Raw genomic sequence first — 26,122 nt, 5'->3', positions numbered from 1 at the left:
CTTAAAGATGTTTCAGTTTTAGTTTCAAATGAACAAAAAAAATAATAGTTCATTTTTATGGACAATCATATTAATTGTTCTTACATTGTTTTGGAAACTTATAAAGAATTTATTTAACCAAATATCTATATATCTATACCAAATGGATGACTAGGCCAAAAACTCATTCATCAAATTATTATCAATCAAAATATTAGGGTATATTGATTACATATTTTCATATTGAAAACAATAAGATATTATACACTTGAATTCGTGTTGACTATTTGCTCTTATCATAGGAATTTGTCATAAAAGGAAAATATGGAGGTATGATAATACCATCAAAACTGATTCTTCAGAGCTCAGCTTGAGAGCACACACATGACAAAATAAAACTTCTTTAGTTTAGATTGATATCCAATTCTAATAGTTTTACTTTATCAGACTCACGAATAATCAAGTATAAAACACAGAATTGGGAAACTGAGTCAGAAGTCTCTCACTTTCAGCAAAACTCCCAACTCTTATCCTATTAGACTCCAATTTGTTCAGAGTCACGTTTCTTTGAGTAGCTTATAAAATTTCTTTCAAGTAGTAGGTTACTGTCTTAATGATCAGGCAATCAAATTCAAAACTCAGAAATAATGTATTAGTTATTGTCCTAAGAGATTTTGAGGCAGGTTGTGATCCCTTTAAGAAATTGTATTTCCATTTGATCTATGATCCCTTTCAGATTCTCAGCTCTTCCTGGGGAAAGTATATCCCCCTAGATAAGTTATCTTTCCAGGATGCCAGAGCCTTTGATTCAATTAGAAATCCTGGTCAAAAGGCATCCCTTTGAAGTATTGTTAATTCCAATAGGAGATCTGGGTTGTCCTAGCCCCCACTAAAGATACCCAAAATAATAGTTTCTCTCCACTAAAGTCTTTGCAGATGGAGCTCACTAAGTTGTCAGGATCCTTCTGCCTGCTGAGGAAGCATTCTCTTAGCCTCAAAACTCATTTTCTAATAGATCTGCCACTATAGAAGTCAGTTTCTTGGTAAATTGATCATTTTGCAACTAATAATTCCAGAATGAGTGAATTCTTTCTCTAAAGCAGCCAATTTAAAGGGGATTCTTAACAACTCTCTTATTGCCACTAACCTTTCATCTCCCATATCAAATTCTACAAACTGTAACTTAAGGCTAGATAAATTATCTCTTTTACCAAAGTTCACCAAAAGTTTATCAAACTTAAATACATAAAAAATTGTTTAACTTGTTTCATATGTTAAATTCATCGTAGTGTAAAAAATTGATCATTAAATGAACTTACAGAATTTTTGTATATAATTGTATATAATGCGATGAGCTTTTTCTTCTCAAAACACAGCCAGGTGATAAAAGTTCAGATCTTTTATTATCTCCAATATAGCCCGGTTAGCTTAGAGGCCTATCTCTCTGCTTGGTTCCAAGAGCTCCCTCTGAATGTCGCCAAATCCAAAGGTCTGGTCCTTCAGCCTCTGCCTCTGCTTTCTTCTGCCTCCAACCAGCACAGAGATGGAATGAATCTCTTGTCTCCTTCACTTGGGGCTCAGCTAGCTTTCTGCTGAGTCTTTCAGACCAGCTTGGTCTCATGTTACTATATCTCTTAAACAGGCTCTTCTCTCAGGGCTGATGCCCTTATCTACCCTGAAAGTTTAAGAAAACTGACAAGCTTAGAATTAAAAGGTTGGGTAATGGTCCCAGAGAAGGAGCTGAGTTGTTTGTTGCCCAACCTCCATACTTCATCGTGCTTTGATGTGCTATGCTGTATTCAGTAATTATCAGATTTATATTTAACATGACAATAGCTCCAAAAAACTTAGTTAACAAATTTAAAATAAAAAAAAAAATTTCCTGCGAATAACCAAATAGTTTTTGTTGTAATTTTTCTATTATGGTAAGCAAAAAAGGTTTGGTATTGCTGGGTCATCTTAACTTTAGGGCTTTTTTTCAAGCCTCATCTCTCAAGCCCATCTTTCCAGGGGATTTAGGCACATTCCACAGTCCAGATAGATGGAATATACATATAAAGAGGCTAACTTTTGTTAGTCAGTTATGGAAATATCCATTGATACCTAGTCACGGATTATAAAATTAGTAGTTAAAAATATTATCAATTGGACCTTAGTACCTATTCAATAGAATTTGCCAATCATTAAAGCTCTTTGAATCAATATCACCACCATTTGAGAGCAAACAGAAAAGCCCTTCTGAGACTGGTTAGCCAAATATATCCATGCTGTCCAAGTAACTAGAATTTATTGCTCCTCTCATTGCTTGCAACTGTTCCCAGCTTACTTGGTAAGATTTCTTTTAGAATTTGGATTAGGATATCTTTGTAAAATTTGAAATAATTTTGTCAATTTATGTGTTCCCAATTTCAAATACAGTTTTATCCAATTAATATCCTTCACTAATTCCTGATAATCATTAAGAGTAACCAAATTATCCCCTCCAATTTCCATTTTAGACTAAAATCAATGACAGATTACATGCAGAATACCTCCTTTCCTGTGCTCCCCAAAACCTTCACCAACCCAAATTTTTTATTTTTATATACATATTTTTAACATTCTATTTTTGTGTTTTTCCTATTTTTTGTAAGGTATTATTAATACTGTGCCATTTTTCTCCCCCTATGTATTTAAGAAAAATTACCATGGTGAGAAGTAGTATAGCAAAGTTATATTTTCTTAAAAATTCAAAATAACCTTAAACCTTGGCAATGCTTGTAAACTGCATCCTAAAATAAGATCTAGCATATTAGAAGAAAGTGGACTTGAGTGGGTCTTTAGTGGGAAGAAAATATATTTCATGTTCATAATTAAAGTATCTATGAGAATTTGACAAAGAAAACAGTTTAAATATTAAGGTTTTCTGATTTTTAAGCAGTCGCTTGAAAGGTGGAAGTAAAGTATTTTGATTTTCCCACAGCTAATGTTCTTTTAAATTAGCATTAGCATTTTTTAAAGGCAGGTTGTTTCAATGGAGTTTTAAATTGCCTTCCTTTACTGATAAAAACTGGCTAGAGTCTTTTAATTTAAATTGGATTATTTAGATCAAGAACTAAAAAAACTATTTGTATTTTAAAAGGAATAGTCCTTTCTATTTCTTTTAGCTCTTTTAAAGTGTTTCTTGAACTAGTTTCCCAGGTATAAGAATTTGACTTTTCTTCAGGTCTGTGTCTATGAAAGAGATACGAATAGGAAGCCTGAGGTAGGGGAAAAGGTGCTACTTCTTCCCCTCTTGGAGCATTTAGATTTCACAGTCTCTGCCCTCCTGTCTTCCTCCAAGGTACAGATAAAAGAATTTACTTTAAGGATTTAAGGGAACTGTCTCTGAGGATTGGAGAAATACACTAAAATAGAGAATACAGAAATTGGAAGATCTCCCAGTCCTTTTCCTTTTAATTAATTAATACTTTCAGATACTATTCTCAGTCCCTATTATCTGATTGATTTTGCCTTATTCCGAATTCAATATGTATACTATATTAATATCAGCTGGAAAATAACCAATCTTATAAATTATATCTTATTACATATATATTTCCATATAATACTTAATATCTTACATTTTGTATTTATTTGATATTTGATATCTTTCCCCTGTGTCAACCTGGCGATAAGCTATTTCTAATGCTAAATTATTTCCAGTGATAAAGTGCCTGTTGGTAATCACCTTTTTTGCCACTTTATCCTCACTTTTTATTATTTAATTCCTCACTTACCTGAATTATACAGGAGTGTCTAAGTGGGCACCTTTACACTAAAGCTTTATTCATGTTCCATCCCTAGTTTGGCAGCCACTGTTGGAGTCCAGCTCTTAGAGTAAGATGAAGAATGTGACAACATACCAGGGCCAAGTGAAGAAGTCCTGATTATAGATTTTTCGAAGTTTATTGATCAGAGAGACATATATACCTCAAATGCTCATAGGTTTGATACAAATTACACTTTTAAAAAATTCCTTTAAAAAAAAAGCCCAACAAAATATACTATTATATAAATGATTAAACCCCTTAAGCCTCGGCTCTTGGTTACTTAGACAGAGATGTAAATAGTTGAGATATGCATCAGAGTAAAGTTTATTATATCATCATATCAGGTATCTTTCTCCCAAATACTTTAGTTTCCTTGTGGACATTCTTTCCTGTCCTAAGTTCACAAGTTTAGCTTTAATCTGTTGAGGAGTGTTTGCATTTTGTTTCAGTCACTAGAATTCCAATTTATAGTATTATCAAGCATGTCTCTGCTATTAATAAAAGAGATGTTGGTGAGCCAAGTTATGGTAAGATTTAAGAGCTGGGATGGTTTCTTACCTCCTGGTCCTCTACAATACTGTCTGTGATGCTTACCTTATTATAAATTGTATATTTGTTTGTGTATATATTAAAAGGGAATCGATATGTAAAACCTTTGTAAACTTCCATCACATATAGAGAAAATCACATATATGTTAAAGGGTTGATTGAAGGAAGGGTCAGAACCAATGTATTGGTTCTGGTATACTGGCACAACTATATCACATTTATTAATAATATGTAAAAACACATCTTGTATATTTGATTGTAGCTAGTAGGTTCTACGGCTGACACTGAAAAGATGGAGTGGGTCTAGAAGAGGGTTCCCAAAATAGTAAAGGCAATGAAGGTTGTGTCTCAGCAATATAGGTTGAAGGATGTTGAACCAGATCAACTATATATATGTATATATACGTATATATGTATATGTGTGTGTGTGTGTGTGTGTGTGTACACATACATATATATATACATAAGGGTATATAACCCTTCCCAGACTTAACAGCAGATGACTTAGATTTCTACTTAATTGAGAATTGCTGGCCATTGCATTATGCCTTAAAACCATCCAGCCTCATTCTAGTCAGCCAGGTCTGGTAGAATAACACTCCTTTCACTCTTGTCTCTTTTCTCCACTTCAGGCACAAAATATTTGATATCTCTATTAAAGTGATTAGTGTTATAAAGCTTCTTTCATAAGTCTTTACAAAAATTGCTATCCTTCCTAAAAATTAGAATGTAAGTCTCAAAGTTGACAATACATTTACCTTGTGAGTTATTGAAGATCAAGCAGAATGAACCAAGGAAGGAGGGGTTAGCAAATAAACGAACAGAGGCAACAAGTTCAAATTCTCTATGAACCTGGAGGGAAACTGTTCCTTTTAATGAAGTTGTGTTCCCTTTAAGAAACTGTATTTCCTTTTGATCTGTGATCTCTTTAGGCGTCTCAGCCCCTCCTGGGGAAGGCATATTCCCTTCAGATAAGTTATCTTTCCGAGATGCCCAGAGCCTTTTATTCAATTAGAAATCCTGATCAAAAAGCACCCCTTTGAAGTGTTAATTCCAATAGGAGATCTGAACTGAAAATTGATAAGCATCTAAGGAGCTAACCTTGCCTCCTGAAGCCCCAAGATTAAAAAGGGCAATATCTAGACCTTTCTTTGCAAAAGACCCAAGCAATTTGCTAGGACTCTTTTTGCTTGCTGAGAAAGCATTCCCTTCTCAGCGCAAAATTCCATTTCCCTAAAAGGACTCTGCTACTATAGAAGTCAGTCTCTTAGTAAACTGGTTTCTATCCAACAGTAAACTTTCATTTTGCAATTAATAATTCGGGAATAAGTGAATTTTTTCATTTTAAACCTGCAGCCAACCAAAAGGGGATTTTTTTAAAAACAACTCTCTTATTGCCACTAGTCTCAGCACCACCGGAAATTGAAGGGATTCAAACCTCATCAAGATCAGAAAGGGAAAAAAACTGAGAAAGAAAACGAAATGCAAGCAGACAACAATAGAAAAAGTGGAAATGCTGTGTTGTGATCCACAATCAATTCCCACAGTAACTGGCCTCAATCATCTCATTGTTGTAAAGAGTCCATCAGAATTGATCTTTCTATAATCTTGTTATTGCAGTGCATAATGATCTCCTGGTTCTGTTCATTTCACTTAGCATCAATTCATGTAAGTCTCTCTCTCCAGGCCTCTCCGAAATCATCCTGCTAATCGTTTCTTATAGAACAATAATGTTCCATAACATTCATATACCGTAACTTATTCAGCCATTCTAAACTGATTGACATCCACTCAGTTTTCAGTTTTTTGCCACTACAAAAAGGGCTGCCACAAACATTTTTGTACATGTGGTCCCTTTCCCTCCTTTAAGATTTCTTCGGGATATAAATCCAGTAGAAACACTGCTGGGTCAAAGGGTGTGCACAGTTTGATAACTGTTTGAGCATAATGAAGGGGAGGATTTTTTAATAATAGGATTAGGGAAACGCAGTTATGTTTTTCAGACTGCGGGCAAGGACCCAGAAGTGGAAGACGCTTGAAAGAGACAGACCAACAGACACACAGAGAAAGATACAGGATGGAAGAGAAAGAGAGAGAGGCAAAGAGAAAAGGAGAGGGGAGAGGGAGGAACAGAGAGATGGAAGAAGAGAGGAAAGGAGAGAAGAAGAGGAGGGGGGAAGGAGAAAGAAATCAAGGCTCGAGAGAAGATTGGAATTAATTGGGTCAGATAAATTGATGACTTCCTTTGAGTCCTAAATCTTTTCTGTGGCTGGAGGGAAGAAATACAAAGTGCTTGCTTAATTTTGCTAATTCCCCCCTCCTCCCTCCACAGAATGATATGTTGAGACATTTCCTCATTTTCCCGGAGGTAGAGAAATAAGCCATGTACTTTAAATATGAGACCTCTGTCTACCCATATAGTTTTTATTCTTGTTTACTCAAAACAGCACATACGTCTTACGTGTAAGGTCCCCTGTAGGGACTCTTTCTCCTCCCTCAGATCTCACTAACCCCAGAATTCAAACCAGCACCTATGAAAAAAGTCACCAAGTCACCTCCGTTGATTAGATGTGTTGGCAAGAGTGGACCAGAATCCAAGAAGTACAAACCGTATTTATTTATCTATTTCTATTACATGTGTGGCCACATGTAAATGAAATGGCCGTGACTTCAATGTCAATAGATATCAATAGGCTGGAAAACTTATGGAGAGAATAATGTTCATTATCAAAAGCCACAGGGCTCGTCCGGGATTTGAACCCGGGACCTCTCGCACCCAAAGCGAGAATCATACCCCTAGACCAACGAGCCATAGGAATAAGTACCTTATTTCCTCCTTAAGTATTTTTTTTTAACAAATAACTATTTTTTACTTTTAAAATTATTGTTAATTTTAAAGAGAACAAATGTGCATTCCAATCTCTTGCACCACAGACAAAGGGACCTTTTTTATCCCTGTTCACCAATGTTCGCGCACTGAACAATGCTTGTCCCTGGATCACGGGAGATAATAAATCCGACCTGCACTCACTCTAAACTCTGGAATTGCCAAATTTACATACTTCTTTCCAATCATCTCTATTTCAATCTCTGCTTATTACCAATAAACCAAGGTTTATTTTTTTAAAAAAAATATAGAAACATAATATATATAGAAATTATTTAATATAAGGAAAAATATATAGAAATTATTTTTTTTTACAGTAAAGTAAATCATATAGTGCCTCTTTAGGAAAAATGAAAAGGAAAGAAGGAAAAGATTAACATTAACAACAACAACAAAGTGCTCGTAGCCAACACATTGTCTCTATAAAAGTACCTCAATAGTTCATTCCAAAGTACCAACCTGGCTGAGTATGGAGGCATTTAGACCTGAGTGTAGGTATTGTCAATAGTGAAGTGTCATGCCAGCCAGAAGCATTGATTGGTAGGTTCTATTTATAGTATGGAAGGTTGTAGTAGGAGATCTAACCCTCACGGAAAGCACAGAGAGGCTCTGGTATCTGGCAAACGCAAACAGCCTCTTATTCATTCTCAAATTCATACTTTTGGGGATCTTTTTTATGTATAAAATGCGATCCCTCCTGGGTTTTGGACTTATTATCTTTCTGTAAATTCTATTGCTTCAGTTCTGTTTCATCTACTTTGGAGAAGTTTTCAAAGTCAGAGATGGAGTTTTCTAAGTAAACCTTTCAGAGTAAGAAGTACATTATTCACATGGACACTAAATTCCATCCAGAAATGAACTCACAGCCAATCATTGGAGAGCCAAATGTCAACATCTGATTAAGAGCCATGGGAGCCAGAATATTAGTTAAGTGATCAATTCTTCATATTGTTGCATCCATAGCTAATAATTTGCTAGTCATTTTTTTGCAACAACAATCCGGTCTTTCTGACCAAATATACAGTATTTGCAAGGTGATGATCGGTATATAAGAGAAAGTAAAAATTCAGCTCTTGTAAAAGATCAGCTCAGTTTTGTATAAGAAAACCACCATTTGAAGCTGCACACTATGACTGAAACATTCTGTACAACTGAAGAACAGCACCACCCAAAAGCAAGAAAACAGAACAAACACAACACACTAGGAAAGCATTGTCTTTTTTTTTTTTTAAGAGTAACCTGGGATTTCTTTTTTTCTTCCCAAACTTAGCTACCACTGCAGCTGAAGTTGGAAAACTATAGCTTTATGGCAGGGCAATTTCAGAATAGCCGTGGGGGACTTCACCGAAGTCTCCCAGGTCGGGTGGTTGTTCCTCATCCCCAACGTTTAATATATAATTCTCACTACATTTTAATCCAGAGAGTAACAGAAATCAGACAGATCCAAAGTTAAGCGATATCTTCCTTTCAATATTGTTTTTTCAATCAGTGAAACAATCTGTGGCTTCTCATCCTTCACTGCTTTCCCCATTCTTCTTAAACTTTCAGTCACTTTCTGATACCTAATGTTATCTTAAACCAATGTCCTGTTTTCTAGATCAAGGGTAGGAGGGTGGATCAATTTGGAATTAACCCTAACGGTTAGGGGAGCCAGAACTAGAGGGATTCTGAGTCTTTCTGGCTGAGCCACGGGACTCCTATCTTTTATTTGTCTATACTTGAACACGCTGGTTTTAGGATCATTGATCTATATACAGAACTGACAGAGATCTCAAACTCCATCTAGTTCAGTCTTTCCTCTCTTTTTACATATGAGAAAACAGAGGTCTAGATTGGTTAAATGACCTGCCCAAGATACTTCATCCCTTCATACACCGTGCTGCACACTTGAACTGCTTTTCATCTCCCTAAAGCAAGTTCTGTATATTTCTCTAGATCTGTCAGGATCTCCTTGTCCATCAGAGAGACCAAGGTAACCTGGAATTGTCTAAAGTCAACATAATCCACGCTTACTTTTGTAATAAGGAAGTAACAATTGTCTAGTCAATATATCCAGTATTCCCTTTTAAAAAGTTGTTAGCATTTATATAGCACTTTTAAGGTTTGCAAAACATTAAAATATATCATTAAATCTTCACATTCTAGGAGATGTTTTTATTAACCCTTGTTTGCAAAGGAGGAGATTAAGGTAAACAGGTTAAAGTCACTTGCTCAACTAGTTAATGTTTGCTGAATTGAAACTCAGGTCTTCCCAACTTTCAATAGTACTCCAATGCTCTATTTACTAACACAATCAGGATTTTTCCCCCCCTTCAGTCGCTGATTTTGGAGTTTGGCTTACAAGACCGTAACATAAGATCCTACTTATGACTCAACTATAATCCTACGATCCTGGTCTTTTCACAGTTGTTTTTGGAACAAGAAAATCCCATGACTTCGACACTTCGGCCTGGATGTAGAAAAGTATCTCTGGCCAACTCTTTCCTAGCAAACATTCTGAGTTAGGGATATAGACAAGCCACAGTGAAGAGAGGAAAGAAATCTAGTTAAGATCTTGTAATGGAGATTGCACGTGAAAAAGTTGTCAACCTTCCAAGTGAACTTAATGAACGTAATCTATTCCTGTTTGATTTCTAATTCAATTATGAAATGTTACTTTTCATGGCTTTCCGAGCTCCAGCGAGCTATGGATTCTTTTTGCGGAAAACAAGCAAGCGAGCGAATAGACCTAGTTTTGTATACTTGTACGTGAAATAGTGAAATCGTGAAATAGCAGGTAGATATTTAATAGTAAATAAGAGAACACAGAAAAGTCCGACATTCCTGGAAGACTGTCTCAGGAATCCTCAAAGAGCAGGCTCCATAGCTCAGGGGTTAGAGCACTGGTCTTGTAAACCAGGGGTCGCGAGTTCAAATCTCGCTGGGGCCTTCCGAACAGAGTTTTTACTTTAACTTGCCCCTTAAAAGTAAAGTCACTCCCACTTCCTTTCCAGTCAACTTTGAGTCTCTCAGGGTATAACTATTTCTTATAAGGAAATCTCTTCCCGAGACCTGAAATAAAATGGTGCTTTTTGAAGCGACCTTATAATTTCCCTGTACTTTGCCTTCGACAATCCAGAGTCATGTCTTCCTAGTTGGGCGTTACCTTATAGAAGTATTTTTTAAAGCTAGGCCTATCCAAAGGAATTTGAACATAGAAGGATATGTTGAAGGAAATGACAAGGTTTATCCTTCAGACGACTAAACTTTTCCGAGAAATGAAAGGCACAGGAAGGTCTATCTTCTGGATCATGGGACCATCAAAGTAACAAGCTAGAATTTATAATTACACAGAGCATCAATGTGAAAAAGGGGCACATTACTAGTAGAGAGATTCATACTTAGTGAATAAGTCTAACCACTCGTAGCATACCTCTGTCACTGCTGGATCCCCACGTCCTTTCTCTTATGCTGATGTCCTTATGCCTGTCTCCCAACGTACAGCATTTCTGGTATCATATGTATAGCTCCCAATTCTCAGAATGACTCTCTAGAGAATGTGTCGGAGAGTGTTTTAGAGGACGATCAAGAGTAAGTTCTTGGCTCATTACTGGCTATTGTCTTTCATTTTCATCAGTGTTGATTGGAGCACTTCTTCACACAGAAATAAAAAGTGAACAAAATATCAACTCTTCCTTATTCTTCCCTGAGATACAATTATCTGCTGTCTGTTTTACCTGCCTCTTATTTTTTTATGATTCTATCAATTAGATTGAAGAGAATTTCATTTATTTGAAATGTCCGAAAAACTTATCTCATTATATACATCGCATTTCTTTTGGCAATATACTAGTCATTGTGTAATTTTATGTTCAACCTTTTGAATCCACAAAAAAAGTGGATTATTATAATTATTTTGGTATATTTTGGAACTTATTTTTTGCCTTTGACTTCCTTTGGGGTCAGTGTGTGCACGATAATGGAATTGCTAGAACAAGGGGAAAAAAAAAAGGAAAAACAAGCTCATATCTCCCCGTCGGGGAATTGAACCCCGGTCTCCCGCGTGACAGGCGGGGATACTAACCACTATACTAACGAGGAGCTGTTACTCAACATCGAGTTCCATCATTAGAGAAGATTCTGTACTCTATGAGCAAAGCAGAATCGAATTATTTCAGGCGAAGCAAGAGATTCGCAAAGTTAAAGAATCCATTCCAAATGTTCATTGGGACTATTTGTTTCTTGACCTGTGGCAGAACATTCTGAGCTCCTACTGGTCTGATCAGCCAAAATTTCTGTATAAAAGGCCAAATGCTTTTTTTTTTTTTTAATTTACACTTCTATTACTATTGACGCTTTGAAGTATAGTTTCCCATTGACACTCATACTTTAAAATTTGCTCTTGAAAATTGTCCTTTTTTATTGTCCTTATTTTTCGACAACTTATCTATTAATTGCTGTTTCTCCTGCTCTCTTTCCAATTCTTTGTATATCTTGGTCAACTAACTTTTATTAATGATATTTTACTCAAGGATTTTTTCTCTGAAATCTCCAGCTTTTTTTATGTCTTTTAATCGTTTTTTTGTTTGTTTGTTTGAACTCCTTTAAAAAAATTCTTAGTTGTTTTTTATTTTATTCTCAATTACACGTTAACAGAAGCTTTTAGCATTTTTAAAAATTAAGTTCCAAATACTCTTCCTTGTTTCCTCTTCTCTCTCTCCTTGAAAAGACAACTTGCTATAGCTTATACATGTTTAGTCATGCAAAACATTTCCATATTAGCCATATTGCAAAAGAAAATTACTCCATCAGTCATTTTTCTGGAGGTGGATCTCATTTTTCGTCACAAGTCTTCAGAATTGTCTTAGATCATTGTATTGCTGAGAATAGGTATGTCATTCGCCCGTTGATCACCTTGTTGCTGTTATTATGTACAATGTTCTCCTGATTCTGCTCACTTCATTTTGCATCGGTTCACGTAACTCTTTCTAGGTTTTCCTGAAAACATTTAGCTCATCATTAGCATGATAATATTACATCACAATCATATACCACAACTTGTTCAACCATTCTTCAATTGATGAGTATTAACTCAATTTCTAATTCTTTGCTAACACACACGAAAAAAATGTAAATATTTATGCATATAAGTCTTTTCCTTTCTCTTGAATCTTTTTGGGTTACAGACTTAGTACTGCTGGGTCAAATGATACACACAGCTTTTTAATCCTTAGGGCATAGCTCCAAATTACTCTCCATAATCGGTTTGATCAATTCACAACTCTATCAATGTATCTATTTTCCCACATCCCCTCTAACATTTGTCATTTTTCTTTCTGTCATGTTAACCAATCTAATAGGTATGAGGTAGTACCTAAAACAAACCAAAAAAAATTTGTCTTAATTTACAGTTGTTTTAATCAATAGTGATTTAATGAATTTTATATGGTGGTATGATTTAATAAATTTTATATGATGAAAGAAAGCTATGATTTCTTCTTCTGAAAACTGTTCATATCCATTGACCAATTGTAAATTAATTCATACTCTTAAAAATTTCTCTATGTATTTGAGAAATAAGACTTTTGTCAGAGAAACTTGCTATAAATTCCCCCACCCCCAGTTTTCTTCATTCCTTCTAATTTTGGCTGTATTAGTTTTGTTTGTGCAAAAAATATTTGTTTGATGTAATCAAAATTATCCCTTTAGCATCCTGTAATGTTCCCCATCTCTTGTTTGGTCAAAAACTCTTCCTTTATCCATAAATTTGACAGGTAAAATATTCTTTGCTCCCATAATTTGCCTGTTTTATTATCTTTTATGTCTTTATATCTAAATATGTACCCATTTTAATCTTATCTTGGTATACAATGTGAGGTCCCAGTCTATGCCTAGTTTCTGCCAAACTTCTCTCCCATTTTCCCAGCAACTTTTGCCAGATCATGATTTCTTGTCTCAAAATCTTAGATCTTTGGGATTATCAAACACTAGATTGCTATGGTCATCTATTACTAAGTTTTGTAATCTAATCTATTTCACTGATGCACCACTTAAATCTTAGACAGTTTCAAATTATTTTGATGATTACTGTTTTATAAACAGTTGGAGATCTGATATCTCTAGGTTACCTTCCTCCATATTTTTTCCTATTGATTCCCTTGATATTTTTGATCTTTTGTTGTTCCAGATGTATTTTATTATTATTTTTTTCTAGCTCTATAAAACATTTTTGGTAGTTTCATGTGGCACTGAAGAAGTAAATTAATTTAGGTAGAATAGGAATTTTTATTATATTGACAGTCTATTCATAAGTAATTTACATGTAATCATATTAATATTGATATGTACTAATTAATATTTCTCTAAGTGTTTACAATTATTTATGTGAAAAGTGTTTTGTAATGGTGTTCATATAGCTCCTGGTTTGTCTTGGCATGTAGACTTCCAAGCATTTATATTGTCTGCAGTTATTTTAAATGGTATGTATATTTTTTAATCTCTTCCCACTGGGTTTTGCTGGTAGTACATAAAATATTGGTAATTTATATGGATTTATTTTATGTCATGCAGTTTTGCTGAAGTTGCTAATTATTTCAACTATTTTAAAAGTTCTTTTCTAGGATTCTTTCAGTGTGCCATCATATTGTCTGCAAAGAATGACTTTTTTGTTTCCTCATTGCCTATCCTAATTTCTTCAGTTTTGTCCTTCTTATTATTGTAGTCAGCATTTCTAGAAGGCTATTGAATAGTAGTGAAAATGACTATTGTGGCTTCATACCAGATCTTACTGGAAAGGCTCCATCAGCAAATATGATGATTTTAGGTAGATACTACTTAACATTTTAAGGAAGCTTGGCTTCTTCCTAAGCTTTCCAGTATTTTTAATAGGAATAAGTATTGTATTTCATCAAAAACTTTTTTTTTTACATCTATTGATATAATCATATGATCTTTGTTAGTCTTGTTATTGATAGGTTCAACTATGCTGTTTCTATTCCCAGTATATAACCATTCCTATATTCCTGGTATAAATCCCACCTGATCATTACATATGATATTTCTAATATGTTAGTGTAATCTCCTTGCTAGTATTTAGTTAGGTCTTTTTAAAAAAATTTTACATCAATGTTCATTAGGGAAATTAAGTTTATAGTTTTCTTTCTTTGTTTTTTCTCTTCCTGGTTTAAGTATCAGCACCCTATTTCTGTTGTAAAAGAAATTTGCTAGAACTCCTTTGCTTATTTTTTCAATAGTTTATATAGTATCAGATTTAATTGTTCTTTAAATTTTGTTGTTGTTCGATCATTCAGGTATGTCAAACTTTTTATGACTACATGGACAATAAGCCTTTCTGTCCTCAACTATCTCTCAAAGTCTGTTCAAGTTCATATTCATTGGTTCTGTTACTATCTATCCATCTCATTTCATGGGAAAGTAAATGCCCCATGTGTATTGTTATTAGGCTTGTTAGTCCTGAGACAACTTTGACATTCTCCCCTGAAAGGGAATTTATGCATGGAAACTATTGCTATAAGATTGGGCAGAAAAGATATTGACAGCAAAAAAAAAAAAAAATTAAGATAAATACAGCTGTATCCAAGAATATCTTGTCAATTACCGATTTGTCTTTTCTTGTACCAGGGTACCTCAAATATTCCCTGAGTTCCCTTAACTTCAGCAAAAAAAAAAAAAAAAAAAATCTACCAGTTCCAAATGGCCAACAAGATTAGGATTTAAGTATCCTAGTCTCAGAAGGCTCCTTGGGAGTAGAACTCCCCTTCCCAGGGGCCATTGCTGCCTCCCTGGGAGGCACTTCCTTAGAAGCACATGTCCCCTCTCCAGAAGCATGCTGCACCCATGGGACTTTCCATCTGTATGGGCCTGTGGTTTCTGTCTCTCCCCTCCTCCAAAGCAATATGAAGGTTTTTTCCCTAGGATCTAAAAACCGGAATGTGTGCAAAAAAAGTCATTTGAGGAGATGCTAAAAGTTTAGGGGCTGAAATGAGTTGTATGTTTGAGTTTCTTTTGGCTTCTGAATCACTCTTCCTTGGAAGAATGCTGTAATTATGGAGGCAATGATGAATAGGGATTGGGAGTGAGATCGGGATTTCATTGCTGTAGGGGAACTCCAGGACTAGAAAATTTCCCTTCATGCATGCAGGTGGGAATATTCGATGCGATTTATGGTTTTACAATATTGTTGAATATTATATATTGAAGCCCAAGAAAGAAAAGAAAATTTTAAAAGAGAAGAAAATTATGGAAAGAAACCGGAGCGAGGCGAGGAAGGAACTGGGCACATGAATGGAGAGTGAAAGAAAGGCGTTGGCTTGGTTTTGCACTGGTTCCAAGTGTTTTCCAGGAGAGTTGAAGGCAACGGAAAGAAGGTGGTCAGAAGTAGTTGAGTGGTGGATGGCGCTGCGGAAATAGGAAGTGAGCTGATATTTGGAGCGAGAGAAGAGACATCATCGGCAGGCGTGAACAGCGTGGCAAGCGTTTGGACTGCGGCTGGGAGCAGGTGGGAAAACATGCTCTTAAGCCGGCTATCCCAAAGGGCATAATTTTCTGGATTTGAAAGAGGACCAAAAAAAGATAGGGCACCAACCAGTCTCACTCCTTTAAAAGAAGATGCCTGAGAGATAACCTCCGTGCGCCCTTCGATAGCTCAGTTGGTAGAGCGGAGGACTGTAGTGACACTTATCCCTAGCTATCCTTAGGTCGCTGGTTCGACTCCGGCTCGAAGGAAGTGCCTCCTTTTGGACACGTCTCACACTTCTCTCTTCTCGGGAAATCCTCCTCTTGAAAGGCACCTTTGACCAACGCTCAACAGGGCTTCGGAAGCCTTGGAAGCCTCGGAAGAAAACAGCCCTTACCTCAACCGACCTTTTCGTCACGCTCCCTCAAAGGGCTGACGGACTTTGCACTGAACAGAAAACTAATTGATTTGTTCAAGTTTATCGAAGGGTGCCCAAGTGAGTCTAGCACAAGCTGCAGGACTGGCCTTTGTGCAACGAGGCTGATTTGAGAAAGATGGGAAAGCAAGCGCTCTAGTGAATGATCACTTTTCGTCCTAGCCTTCCACATGTACATACATACATACATACATACATATATATATATATATATATATATATTTTTTGCTAGGAGTCAGCACCAAGACTGTTTCCTCGAGAGCGCTTATCTTGCCTGTTTTAAGATCCTTGGAGATTCCATTTTTGAGGTAGGCAGAGCTGTGGTCTCTAGTGGAGAACTCGGCACGTGTAAGAAATGCATAAATATCTGTGAAGACAAAAGAGACGAAAGGGAGTTTGGGAGGGAAGACATAAGAAAGGAAGGTTTGAAAGAAGAAGGACGGGGGAGAATGAATTAGCGGTAGGAATGGTTTCTGTGGGTGCGCAGAAAAATAGAAAGAACCCAGATGCAGGACTGGCATTTCCCTCATTTTTCAAGTAGACAGCGTGTGGGTACGTTGATATTCCCCCTTCGATAGCTCAGCTGGTAGAGCGGAGGACTGTAGTGGTTAAACACCTGTGGTCATCCTTAGGTCGCTGGTTCGACTCCGGCTCGAAGGAAATGTGGGAAACCTATTTTGAACTTTCACCCGGGTGTCACCCAGCCTCTCCAAGCATAGGAAAAGAGGGGGAGCAATTGACTGGACCACGAAGTCTGTCTACCTAGCTCCTCAAAGCAACTGGATCTTGAGGGACAATAAACTAATTCTTGCCACCCATATATCCTCTGTTACCTTCCGTAGTCATGGAGGGAATGCAGCTCCATCGCTGGGGAGGATTGAATAAACGTCCTTTTCCAAGTAGAATAATTCTATAGTTCCCTCAAGTTTTCTTGCCGTTTGGAAAACAGGAAGTATCTTATCCTCTTTTGAGGAAATGTCCCAGGTATCTGTCTCTGATTCTGTGATGTACATTATTTTAATCAACAACAGAATGAATTCAGATAAGTGCAGAAAGCTGCGTATCGAAGATGCACATGACAGCGCTGTGATGTTTTTTGTTGTGAAGATTTTTGTTTTCTGAAATATTAAGTTAAGTGTAATGAACTTGTGTCTCTTTCCATTTCTTCTCCTCACTTCCCACTCCCGCACTTCCAAGAAGTGAAGTGCTCTTTTGTATGAAATTACAGAAATTCTATCAAATTGCATGATAATTTGCATGAATTTCTATCATGCAAATGAAATTCTATTTTTAAAAAAAGAGCACGGATTATTCAGCTCATTTAATAGAGAAAGGACTCTTTCTTTATAAGGTAGAAAAACAAGATCTACAGGAATACATCCAGGTTATAAAGCTAAGTGTAGAATAGTTCTCATCAAATAATTGCTCTCTTTGTTCCCAAGTACTCCATCTCAGCCACAAATACTCATGTTTACAATGTCACAACACAAAACAGAATCATCAGGCTATAATAGTGCACAAAAGAGGTATGAAATGCACGAACTATTGAAAGATTTGACAGAAAGTTTCTGTCCAATTCTTCCAGGCACTAGGAACTGAACTTTGGAAGAATCCCAAGACTTTTTGGAGGACGGATAGAGTGAATTTCCCACTCCACTGTCTTGTTCATCAAACTGGATCCTTAGTTGAATAGTAAAAAGAATATTGGACTTGCAGTCATGGAGATATTTCTTGGAGTGTTGCCAGTGATATTAATTGATATGGTACTGAGCTGACAACCCTTCTAAGTCTCAGTTTATCAGTAAAACGACGACAATAATGACTCTAAAAGCAAACACGTAGGTGTTATAATACCAATGATACCCACCTCACAATTATTATTTTCCCTATTTTACCTATGAAGAAATGAGACTCAGAGAGGTTAAATAAAGGACCCAGGATCACACAGCTAGTTACTATCACGAGATTTAATCATATAGTATGTGGAAAGTGTTTGCAAAGGTCCCTACGAACTCGATCCAGATTTATGATCCTAGATTGGTGTGAACAAGTGTGGACAGGAGTCCCATTGACCAGCTTGGCTAACATGGGAACCCTCTTCTGCAGTCCCTGAGCCTTGGGATCTCCTTAAGCCTCCAGAGTAATCCTGTAGTCTACTCACGAATCAAAAGGACGCACATTGACTTAAGGTGACAGACTGAAATCATCCGGAATAAGAAGGTAAAATCGAAGAGAATGAATGGGGGTTTAGGCAGGTTGGATAGGGTGGGAAGAGGGAGACAAAAAGAAGGAGCGGAGTAACAATAAGCTAGAGCCTGTTTCACTATTTGAAGCAACAGCGGTCAAAGTGGGAGTGATTTCAGTAAATTTTAAATCTGTACTATTTACGTTAATCTCTATGTTAATGGAGAGAATGAAAAAGAGTCCTGAGAGTTGTCTAATAATCTTCGGGAGGGAAGTTGAGATAGGAGTAGTTGGAGGGAAAGCGTGTAAAATTGACTATGTTTATTGGATTAAGGATGGAAGCAGAAGATGTTCTTGTCCTTTTATAACAGTTGGAGATGCCAGATTTACTAAGCGCCTGTTTCCAGGATAGGCACTGAGCAGGACAGAAAGGTTGTAGAAAGTATCCAGGGAATCTCTGTCTATCCTGTAGAAATTTGGAGTATGCGTCTTTTTCAGAAAAAGAGCAAAGGTGGCAAATGCTGAAAATGTGGAAGGGGAGTTAAGTTGGACGGAAGAATGATGGAAAAGGAAGAAGAGAGAACCTTCTGAGAAAATCGTCTGTCGGATGGAAAAGAAAATTCCCTAAGTATACTAGACTATGGATCTTCTGAAAGACTGGGGAGGAAAGACCTTTTCGACTGACGTGGCTCGTTGGTCTAGGGGTATGATTCTCGCTTTGGGTGCGAGAGGTCCCGGGTTCAAATCCCGGACGAGCCCAACTTTTCTTTTCACTAATACTATAACGGGGAATTTCTTCAGCTACGCAGATTCTTGTATTCAGACACCCTTCCAGAAGACCCTCCAACCTTCAGACGTCCCTAGTTACCGAGAAAAATTAAACAGGATCTGGAATTCGAAAAAGACTTATGAGTTTTCCTTCCTTCCTTCCTTCTTCCTTCCTTCCTTCCATCCTTCCTTCTTCCCTAGATGGCAAGTAATCCAAAATATGTTAAATATATTAAAATATATGTTAAATCCGACATATGTATACATGTTAATACAGCTATCTTGCTGCACAACAAAAATCAGATCAAAAAGGGGAAAAGATGAAAAAGAAAACAACATGCAAGAGAACAACAAAAAGAGTGAAAATTCTATGTTGTGGTCTACACTTAGTTCCCACAGTTCTCTCCCTGGGTGTAATGATTTTCTTCATCACAAACAAGATCATTGGAACTGGTCTCACTCATCTCATTGTCCGAAAGAGTCAAGTCCATCAGAATTGGTCATCGTATATAGTGAGTTCTTAACCCAAAACCTGGAGTCTTTGCGTTTGTGAAACACTAGATTGCTATAGTTATTGACTATTTTGTCTTGTGACCCCAACCAATTCTACTGCTTGGTTACTGTATTTCTTAGCCAGTACCAAATGGTTTTTGATGACTGCTGCTTTGTAATATAGTTTTACGTCTGGCACAGCTGGGCCACCTTCATTGGCTTTTTTTTTTTTTTCATTAATTCCCTTGAAATTCTTGACCTTTTGTACTTTCAGTTGAACTTTGTTATTTTTTTTTCTATCTCTGTAAAATAATTTCTTGGGAATTTGATGGCATGAATCTCTTTCTTTCAATAATTATAATAGTCTTCTATTTTTCAATATACATCTAAATATAGTTGTTTTTTTTTTTACCATTCACTTTTCCAAAACTTCATGTTCCAATTTTTTCTCCCACCTTCCCTCTTTTCCCCTTCCTCTATATAACAATTGCTTTAAATATATTTCAACATTTATCATTGCTGAATGAGAAAAATCAAATCAAAGGGAGAAAAGCCGGAGAAAAAGGGGGAAAAAACAGGGAAATAACAATAACAACAACAAAAGGTGAAAATACTATAATTTGATTCACATTCGGTCTCCATAGATTTTTCTCTGGATGAGGATGACCCTTTCCATCACTTCTATTGGAACTATTGGAATTGTCTTGAATAACTTTGTTGTTGAAAAGAGCCAAGTCCATCATAGTTGGTCATCACAAAATTTTGTTGCTGTGTACAATATTCTCTAGATTTTATTCACTTCACTTAGCATCAGTTCATGTAAGTCTTTTCAGGCTTTTCTGAAATCGGCCTGCTCGTCATTTCGTATAGAAGAACAATAATGATAATAATAATTCCGTTACATTCATATGCCATAGCTTCTCGTTCTGTGTCACCTCTTTATCCTCCCTTTTGTTTCTAAAACCCTGAAACTTGGATAGTGGAATTCTCCTTGAATTTGGTGGTACTGACCAAATAAAGCTAGTAAGTAGACTGTACTTTCCTAAGGACGGATAGATCACAGGCAAACACTTTGTACCTTAACATCGAACATCATGTTGTCATTAGTCCTTTGCAAGTTAAGAAGGATGAATAAGGACGAAGGAAAGTTCAGAATCTTTTTCTGTATTTGCAACACTGACGATACAGAAAACGCCTACAGTAGGGTAGAACACACCTAGCATAACCGCTTTCCTGTTGCAGTTCTTGCAGAAATCTTTCCCTCCCCAGAGGACATCATTTCCCCTTCAAAGGTTCATCATGATTTTTAAAAAATTAGTCAATTCATTTATTTTTAGCATTCATTTAAAACCAATTTGAATTCCAAATTCCTTCTCTCCCTCATCAGATATCAATTATACAAGAAATTCATCGTTTTGATCGAGTCACTTAGGGCCATCATCTCAAATGTTTTCATTAGTGTTGTCTACCTGCTTCCAAATTCTCGCAATCCACTTGTGCTGCTTTGGACTTGACTTGTTCTTATCTTCCTCAAGATCTCTCATGCTTCTTTCTTCATCTTGGAAAACAACTCTACGGAATTGAGATGTAAAATAAGTAAATAAAAAAGAGGAGCAAGGAGCAGTAAGAACGAGAGTAATTGATCTGCTGTACTTAAAGCCGAAGTGACTTAATGGTCTCAAGATCCAGTTGCTTTGAGGAGCTAGGTAGACAGACTTCGTGGTCCAGTCAATTGCTCCCCCTCTTTTCCTATGCTTGGAGAGGCTGGGTGACACCCGGGTGAAAGTTCAAAATAGGTTTCCCACATTTCCTTCGAGCCGGAGTCGAACCAGCGACCTAAGGATGACCACAGGTGTTTAACCACTACAGTCCTCCGCTCTACCAGCTGAGCTATCGAAGGGGGAATATCAACGTACCCACACGCTGTCTACTTGAAAAATGAGGGAAATGCCAGTCCTGCATCTGGGTTCTTTCTATTTTTCTGCGCACCCACAGAAACCATTCCTACCGCTAATTCATTCTCCCCCGTCCTTCTTCTTTCAAACCTTCCTTTCTTATGTCTTCCCTCCCAAACTCCCTTTCGTCTCTTTTGTCTTCACAGATATTTATGCATTTCTTACACGTGCCGAGTTCTCCACTAGAGACCACAGCTCTGCCTACCTCAAAAATGGAATCTCCAAGGATCTTAAAACAGGCAAGATAAGCGCTCTCGAGGAAACAGTCTTGGTGCTGACTCCTAGCAAAAAAAAAATATATATATATATATATATATATATATATATATATATATATATATATATGTATGTATGTATGTATGTATGTATGTACATGTGGAAGGCTAGGACGAAAAGTGATCATTCACTAGAGCGCTTGCTTTCCCACTTTCTCAAATCAGCCTCGTTGCACAAAGGCCAGTCCTGCAGCTTGTGCTAGACTCACTTGGGCACCCTTCGATAAACTTGAACAAATCAATTAGTTTTCTGTTCAGTGCAAAGTCCGTTAGCCCTTTGAGGGAGCGTGACGAAAAGGTCGGTTGAGGCAAGGGCTGTTTTCTTCCGAGGCTTCTGAGGCCCTGTTGAGCGTTGGTCAAAGGTGCCTTTCAAGAGGAGGATTTCCCGAGAAGAGAGAAGTGCGAGACGTGTCCAAAAGGAGGCGCTTCCTTCGAGCCGGAGTCGAACCAGCGACCTAAGGATAGCTAGGGATAAGTGTCACTACAGTCCTCCGCTCTACCAACTGAGCTATCGAAGGGCGCACGGAGGTTATCTCTCAGGCATCTTCTTTTAAAGGAGTGAGACTGGTTGGTGCCCTATCTTTTTTTGGTCCTCTTTCAAATCCAGAAAATTATGCCCTTTGGGATAGCCGGCTTAAGAGCATGTTTTCCCACCTGCTCCCAGCCGCAGTCCAAACGCTTGCCACGCTGTTCACGCCTGCCGATGATGTCTCTTCTCTCCCTCCAAATATCAGCTCACTTCCTATTTCCGCAGCGCCATCCACCACCCAACTACTTCTGACCACCTTCTTTCCGTTGCCTTCAACTCTCCTGGAAAACACTTGGAACCAGTGCAAAACCAAGCCAACGCCTTTCTTTCACTCTCCATTCATGTGCCCAGTTCCTTCCTCGCCTCGCTCCGGTTTCTTTCCATAATTTTCTTCTCTTTTAAAATTTTCTTTTCTTTCTTGGGCGTGATCTCAGGATCACACCCAAAGTCTCGGGTGGACTATAGGTGTCCAGAAAGAACTTGTAGATACTGGATGTCACAAGAGCAGAATTTATTTGCTGCAAAGGAGAGGGAGACATTACAATCAAGGGGCGAGCACGGTTTCGTTCTTGTCTTTGTATACCCAGCGCCAACACGGGATCTGGCATCTATTAGCACAAGACAGGCACCTTAACGATGCTGTTAAATGAATGAAGCAGCGAACTAACAGCTAGCGAACGAAGAAATGGACAAAAGCTGCTGGGCCATTGGCAAAATCAAACAAGTGATCCAGGGCATATGTGTATTCCAGTCCCTAAACTTTTAGCATCTCCCGAATGACTCCTTTTGCACACTTTCAGGTTTCTGGATCTTAAATTCCCAGAAAAAATTAACTTTCTTCTTCGTACGTGTAATAGTTTGAATATGTGCTACATATTCTTTATCCAGTCCTCCTCTCGTCAGCTTAGGGAGCATAGGATAGTAAACAAATCTTGGCTGGGTGAGAGAGGTGGGAACTTTTGGCTTCTGAATCACTCTTCCTTGGAAGAATGCTGTAATTATGGAGGCAATGATGAATGGGGATTGGGAGTGAGATGGACCTGGGATTTCATAGCTGTAGGTCTGCATCTTCCCAGTCAATCAATAAACATTAATTAAGCACCTACTAAATTCCAGGCACTTTGCTAAACTCTACGGATACAAAAGAGGCAAAACCAGTACAGGCAAAAACCAGTTCTTGACCTCAAAGATTTTACAATATAACCCAGAGGACCACATACAAACAAATGTATATAAAAATATATTCAGTATAAACAGAAAATAGTTAATGGAGGTAAGGCACTGGGGATTAAAAGGATTTCGCGAAGTCTTCCCATAGAGGGTGGGATTTTATATGGGATTTAAAGGAAGCCAACCAAGTTTGTAGAGGGGAAAGGGTAAGGGAGAGCATTCCAGGAATGCCGGAATAGCCAGATAGAATGCCAAGAACTCAGACTTCACAGAACAAGCCAGATGTCAGTGTCACTGGATGGAAGAATCCTTGTTTAGGAGCAAAACATAAAAAGACTGAAAAAGTAGATCGGGGTTAGTTATGAAGAATTTTGAGTCAGAGTGAGTGATGTGATCTATGATGTGGGGTTTGTAACCAAATGATGGCAAGCACCAAAAGTTGAGTTCAGTCATGTGACATATTCACAATCACCATTCTCTTTGGCAAAAGGTAGATTTATTTAGGGGAACAGTTACAGACAAAATGAAGGAATAAAATAGACACCGGGAGTGGTAAATATTAAATAGGGTTGGGAGAACATATGAAAGACAAGTTCCTCAGTGGAGCTCACAATTACACAATAAAGAGGGAGCACGACATGAGGTTGGAATATGTTCTTAGCTGGCAGGCTAAATCCTGAAAGGGATTTAGCTTCCCAAAAGAGTTAGTTGTAAAGAGAAATGGCATTGGAAAGCATAATGAAGTTAGGGGAGATACCAAGTGGCATGGGGGAAGGAGAAGGGGAAAGACAACACCGGGCAGAATGCCGAGGCAGACTGACCTGAAGTAATGCAGCAGCAAAACTGGCCCATAAATTGCTTCATAGGGAAATTTTAGCCTCGGAGTCTTTTCATAACTTGGATTTCTGTCTAGATCATCTTTAGAGGGTAAGACCAAGGAACTAAACAGATCTCCATTATCAGAATTTTTTTCCTCTTTGTCTAAGGGATGAATTTTTATCAATTCTTCTGCTAACCACAGCTCATCAAGAGGGCTCTGCGTTTGACCTTGGAAGCAATACGAAGCCACTGCAATTTATTTGGGGTGGGTGGGAGGGACCGGCGTGTTGACGGGATCTGAATTTACCTTTAGGAATAATCACCCAAGTGGCTGAGTGGAAGAGGTATTGAATTGGGCAGAGCCTAGAGGTAGCCAAACCCAGCAGTTGGCCATTCAACCAAAGTAGATAAAGGAGTAGTAAAATGGGAGGAAAATCAGCAGAGTAGTGTTCGGAAAACCTAAGAGAGAATAAAATATTAAGACTTCAGAATTTCAGAAAGATCAAGGAGAATGAGGATTGAGAAAGTAGGATTGACAAGGTACTTGATAAATGTTTATCGAATAGAATCGAAAGCGAAGACAAGGCTCCAGATATGGTTTTCAACAAGGGCAGAGTATACAGATACTACCAGCACTACTCTATTTCAGCTATGAAAAAAACAGGGTTTTACCCCCAAAACAGTGTAATTATACTGGGAAAAGCTCGAGGTTGATTTCAAGAATCCCGGGAATGAAGCTCTGTCAATAGAAGAGAAAACTTCTGAGTAGAAGGCCCCAGCGAGATTTGAACTCGCGACCCCTGGTTTACAAGACCAGTGCTCTAACCCCTGAGCTATGGAGCCCACAGGTGACCCTTTCCCCAAGGCAGCTTTCCAGGAACATTCAACTTTTCTGTGTTCTTGTTAAAACTCAACCTGTTGTTTCAGGCTATGCTGGTTCTATAGTGCGTGTCTATGAACTTGGAATGGGGAGTGGTGTGTCATTGCCTTCCCTAATCTCAAGGGGAATCCATGGCCCCGTGAATCTCGGGAAAATACAAAGAGTAGGGCTTCATAATTGTATTTGGTGTGGGTTCCACTCTGTCAAACTACAATCAGAAGTGGGCTGAAAAAAAGCTTAATTGTGCTCAAATAAAGTAATGAACGAGGAAATCGGGAAGACCTAAATTCTAGTTCAATTTCAGATACATGCTAGCTGGGATATTCTACTTATCTAACCTCTGCTTCAGTTTCCTTGTTTGTAAAATAGAAATCATAAAAGCAAATACCTCCCTGGGTTGTAGTGAGAATCTAACAATATAATATTTCTAATGTACTTTACAAATTTTTAAAAGTTATGTAAATTGCTAGTAATTATTCTTGTTCTTAAAAGAAAGTACCCAATACGATACTGAAGCTGCAAAATTAACATGGACTGTTTTACCTTTGGAAAAACTCAGGTTATTTCGAACTTTGTGTTGAGCGCAAAGAAGAAACTGACAGGGCCAGAGAAATAAACAGAACTTGATTCGGGAGTTGAAAACTAGTTGGCTTGTTAGCGTGTGGGATGAAGAAATAAGTAAGATGCTTTAGGCGGGTTACTTAACTACCCAAGCCTCCGTTTTCTCATCTGTACAAAGAAAAGCTGAGTTGAACTCGATGGCCCTTGAAATCCTTGCCAGCTTTTGACTTAGCTCTATGATCTATAATCTGGATTAAAGTGGACAAGTGTAGACAGGAATCCCATTGGTCAAATTCCGGACTACATCTGTCTGACTCTGGAGCCCTTTCCCCTTGTTGTCTCCTGAAGTGGCCAGGATGAGCCCTTAGCTACTCGAGATATAGAAAACCATA

General features: G+C 37.6%; 9 non-coding genes across 9 annotated transcripts; 4 read left to right on the top strand and 5 right to left on the bottom strand.

Moving 5' to 3' along the window:
- Window positions 1-7,058: 7,058 nt before the first annotated feature.
- On the bottom strand, window positions 7,059-7,130 carry TRNAP-UGG (transfer RNA proline (anticodon UGG)). Its single transcript has one exon. It is a non-coding gene; the product is annotated as a tRNA-Pro (tRNA).
- A 2,932-nt stretch (window positions 7,131-10,062) lies between these two features.
- On the top strand, window positions 10,063-10,135 carry TRNAT-UGU (transfer RNA threonine (anticodon UGU)). The gene has a single exon. It is a non-coding gene; the product is annotated as a tRNA-Thr (tRNA).
- Window positions 10,136-11,214: 1,079 nt separating this feature from the next.
- On the bottom strand, window positions 11,215-11,286 carry TRNAD-GUC (transfer RNA aspartic acid (anticodon GUC)). Its single transcript has one exon. It is a non-coding gene; the product is annotated as a tRNA-Asp (tRNA).
- Window positions 11,287-15,839: 4,553 nt separating this feature from the next.
- On the top strand, window positions 15,840-15,930 carry TRNAY-GUA (transfer RNA tyrosine (anticodon GUA)). The gene is given in 2 exon segments: window positions 15,840-15,876; window positions 15,895-15,930. It is a non-coding gene; the product is annotated as a tRNA-Tyr (tRNA).
- A 735-nt stretch (window positions 15,931-16,665) lies between these two features.
- TRNAY-GUA (transfer RNA tyrosine (anticodon GUA)) lies at window positions 16,666-16,757 on the top strand. The gene is given in 2 exon segments: window positions 16,666-16,702; window positions 16,722-16,757. It is a non-coding gene; the product is annotated as a tRNA-Tyr (tRNA).
- Window positions 16,758-18,968: 2,211 nt separating this feature from the next.
- Window positions 18,969-19,040, top strand: TRNAP-UGG (transfer RNA proline (anticodon UGG)). The gene has a single exon. It is a non-coding gene; the product is annotated as a tRNA-Pro (tRNA).
- A 2,309-nt stretch (window positions 19,041-21,349) lies between these two features.
- On the bottom strand, window positions 21,350-21,441 carry TRNAY-GUA (transfer RNA tyrosine (anticodon GUA)). The gene is given in 2 exon segments: window positions 21,350-21,385; window positions 21,405-21,441. It is a non-coding gene; the product is annotated as a tRNA-Tyr (tRNA).
- A 757-nt stretch (window positions 21,442-22,198) lies between these two features.
- On the bottom strand, window positions 22,199-22,289 carry TRNAY-GUA (transfer RNA tyrosine (anticodon GUA)). The gene is given in 2 exon segments: window positions 22,199-22,234; window positions 22,253-22,289. It is a non-coding gene; the product is annotated as a tRNA-Tyr (tRNA).
- A 2,770-nt stretch (window positions 22,290-25,059) lies between these two features.
- On the bottom strand, window positions 25,060-25,132 carry TRNAT-UGU (transfer RNA threonine (anticodon UGU)). The gene has a single exon. It is a non-coding gene; the product is annotated as a tRNA-Thr (tRNA).
- Window positions 25,133-26,122: the final 990 nt, after the last annotated feature.

The sequence above is a fragment of the Antechinus flavipes genome, chromosome 2, assembly GCF_016432865.1.
Source record: "Antechinus flavipes isolate AdamAnt ecotype Samford, QLD, Australia chromosome 2, AdamAnt_v2, whole genome shotgun sequence".
NCBI lineage: Eukaryota > Metazoa > Chordata > Mammalia > Dasyuromorphia > Dasyuridae > Antechinus > Antechinus flavipes.
Note: the sequence above shows the minus strand (reverse complement) of the source record. Positions and strands in the feature narration are given on the sequence as shown.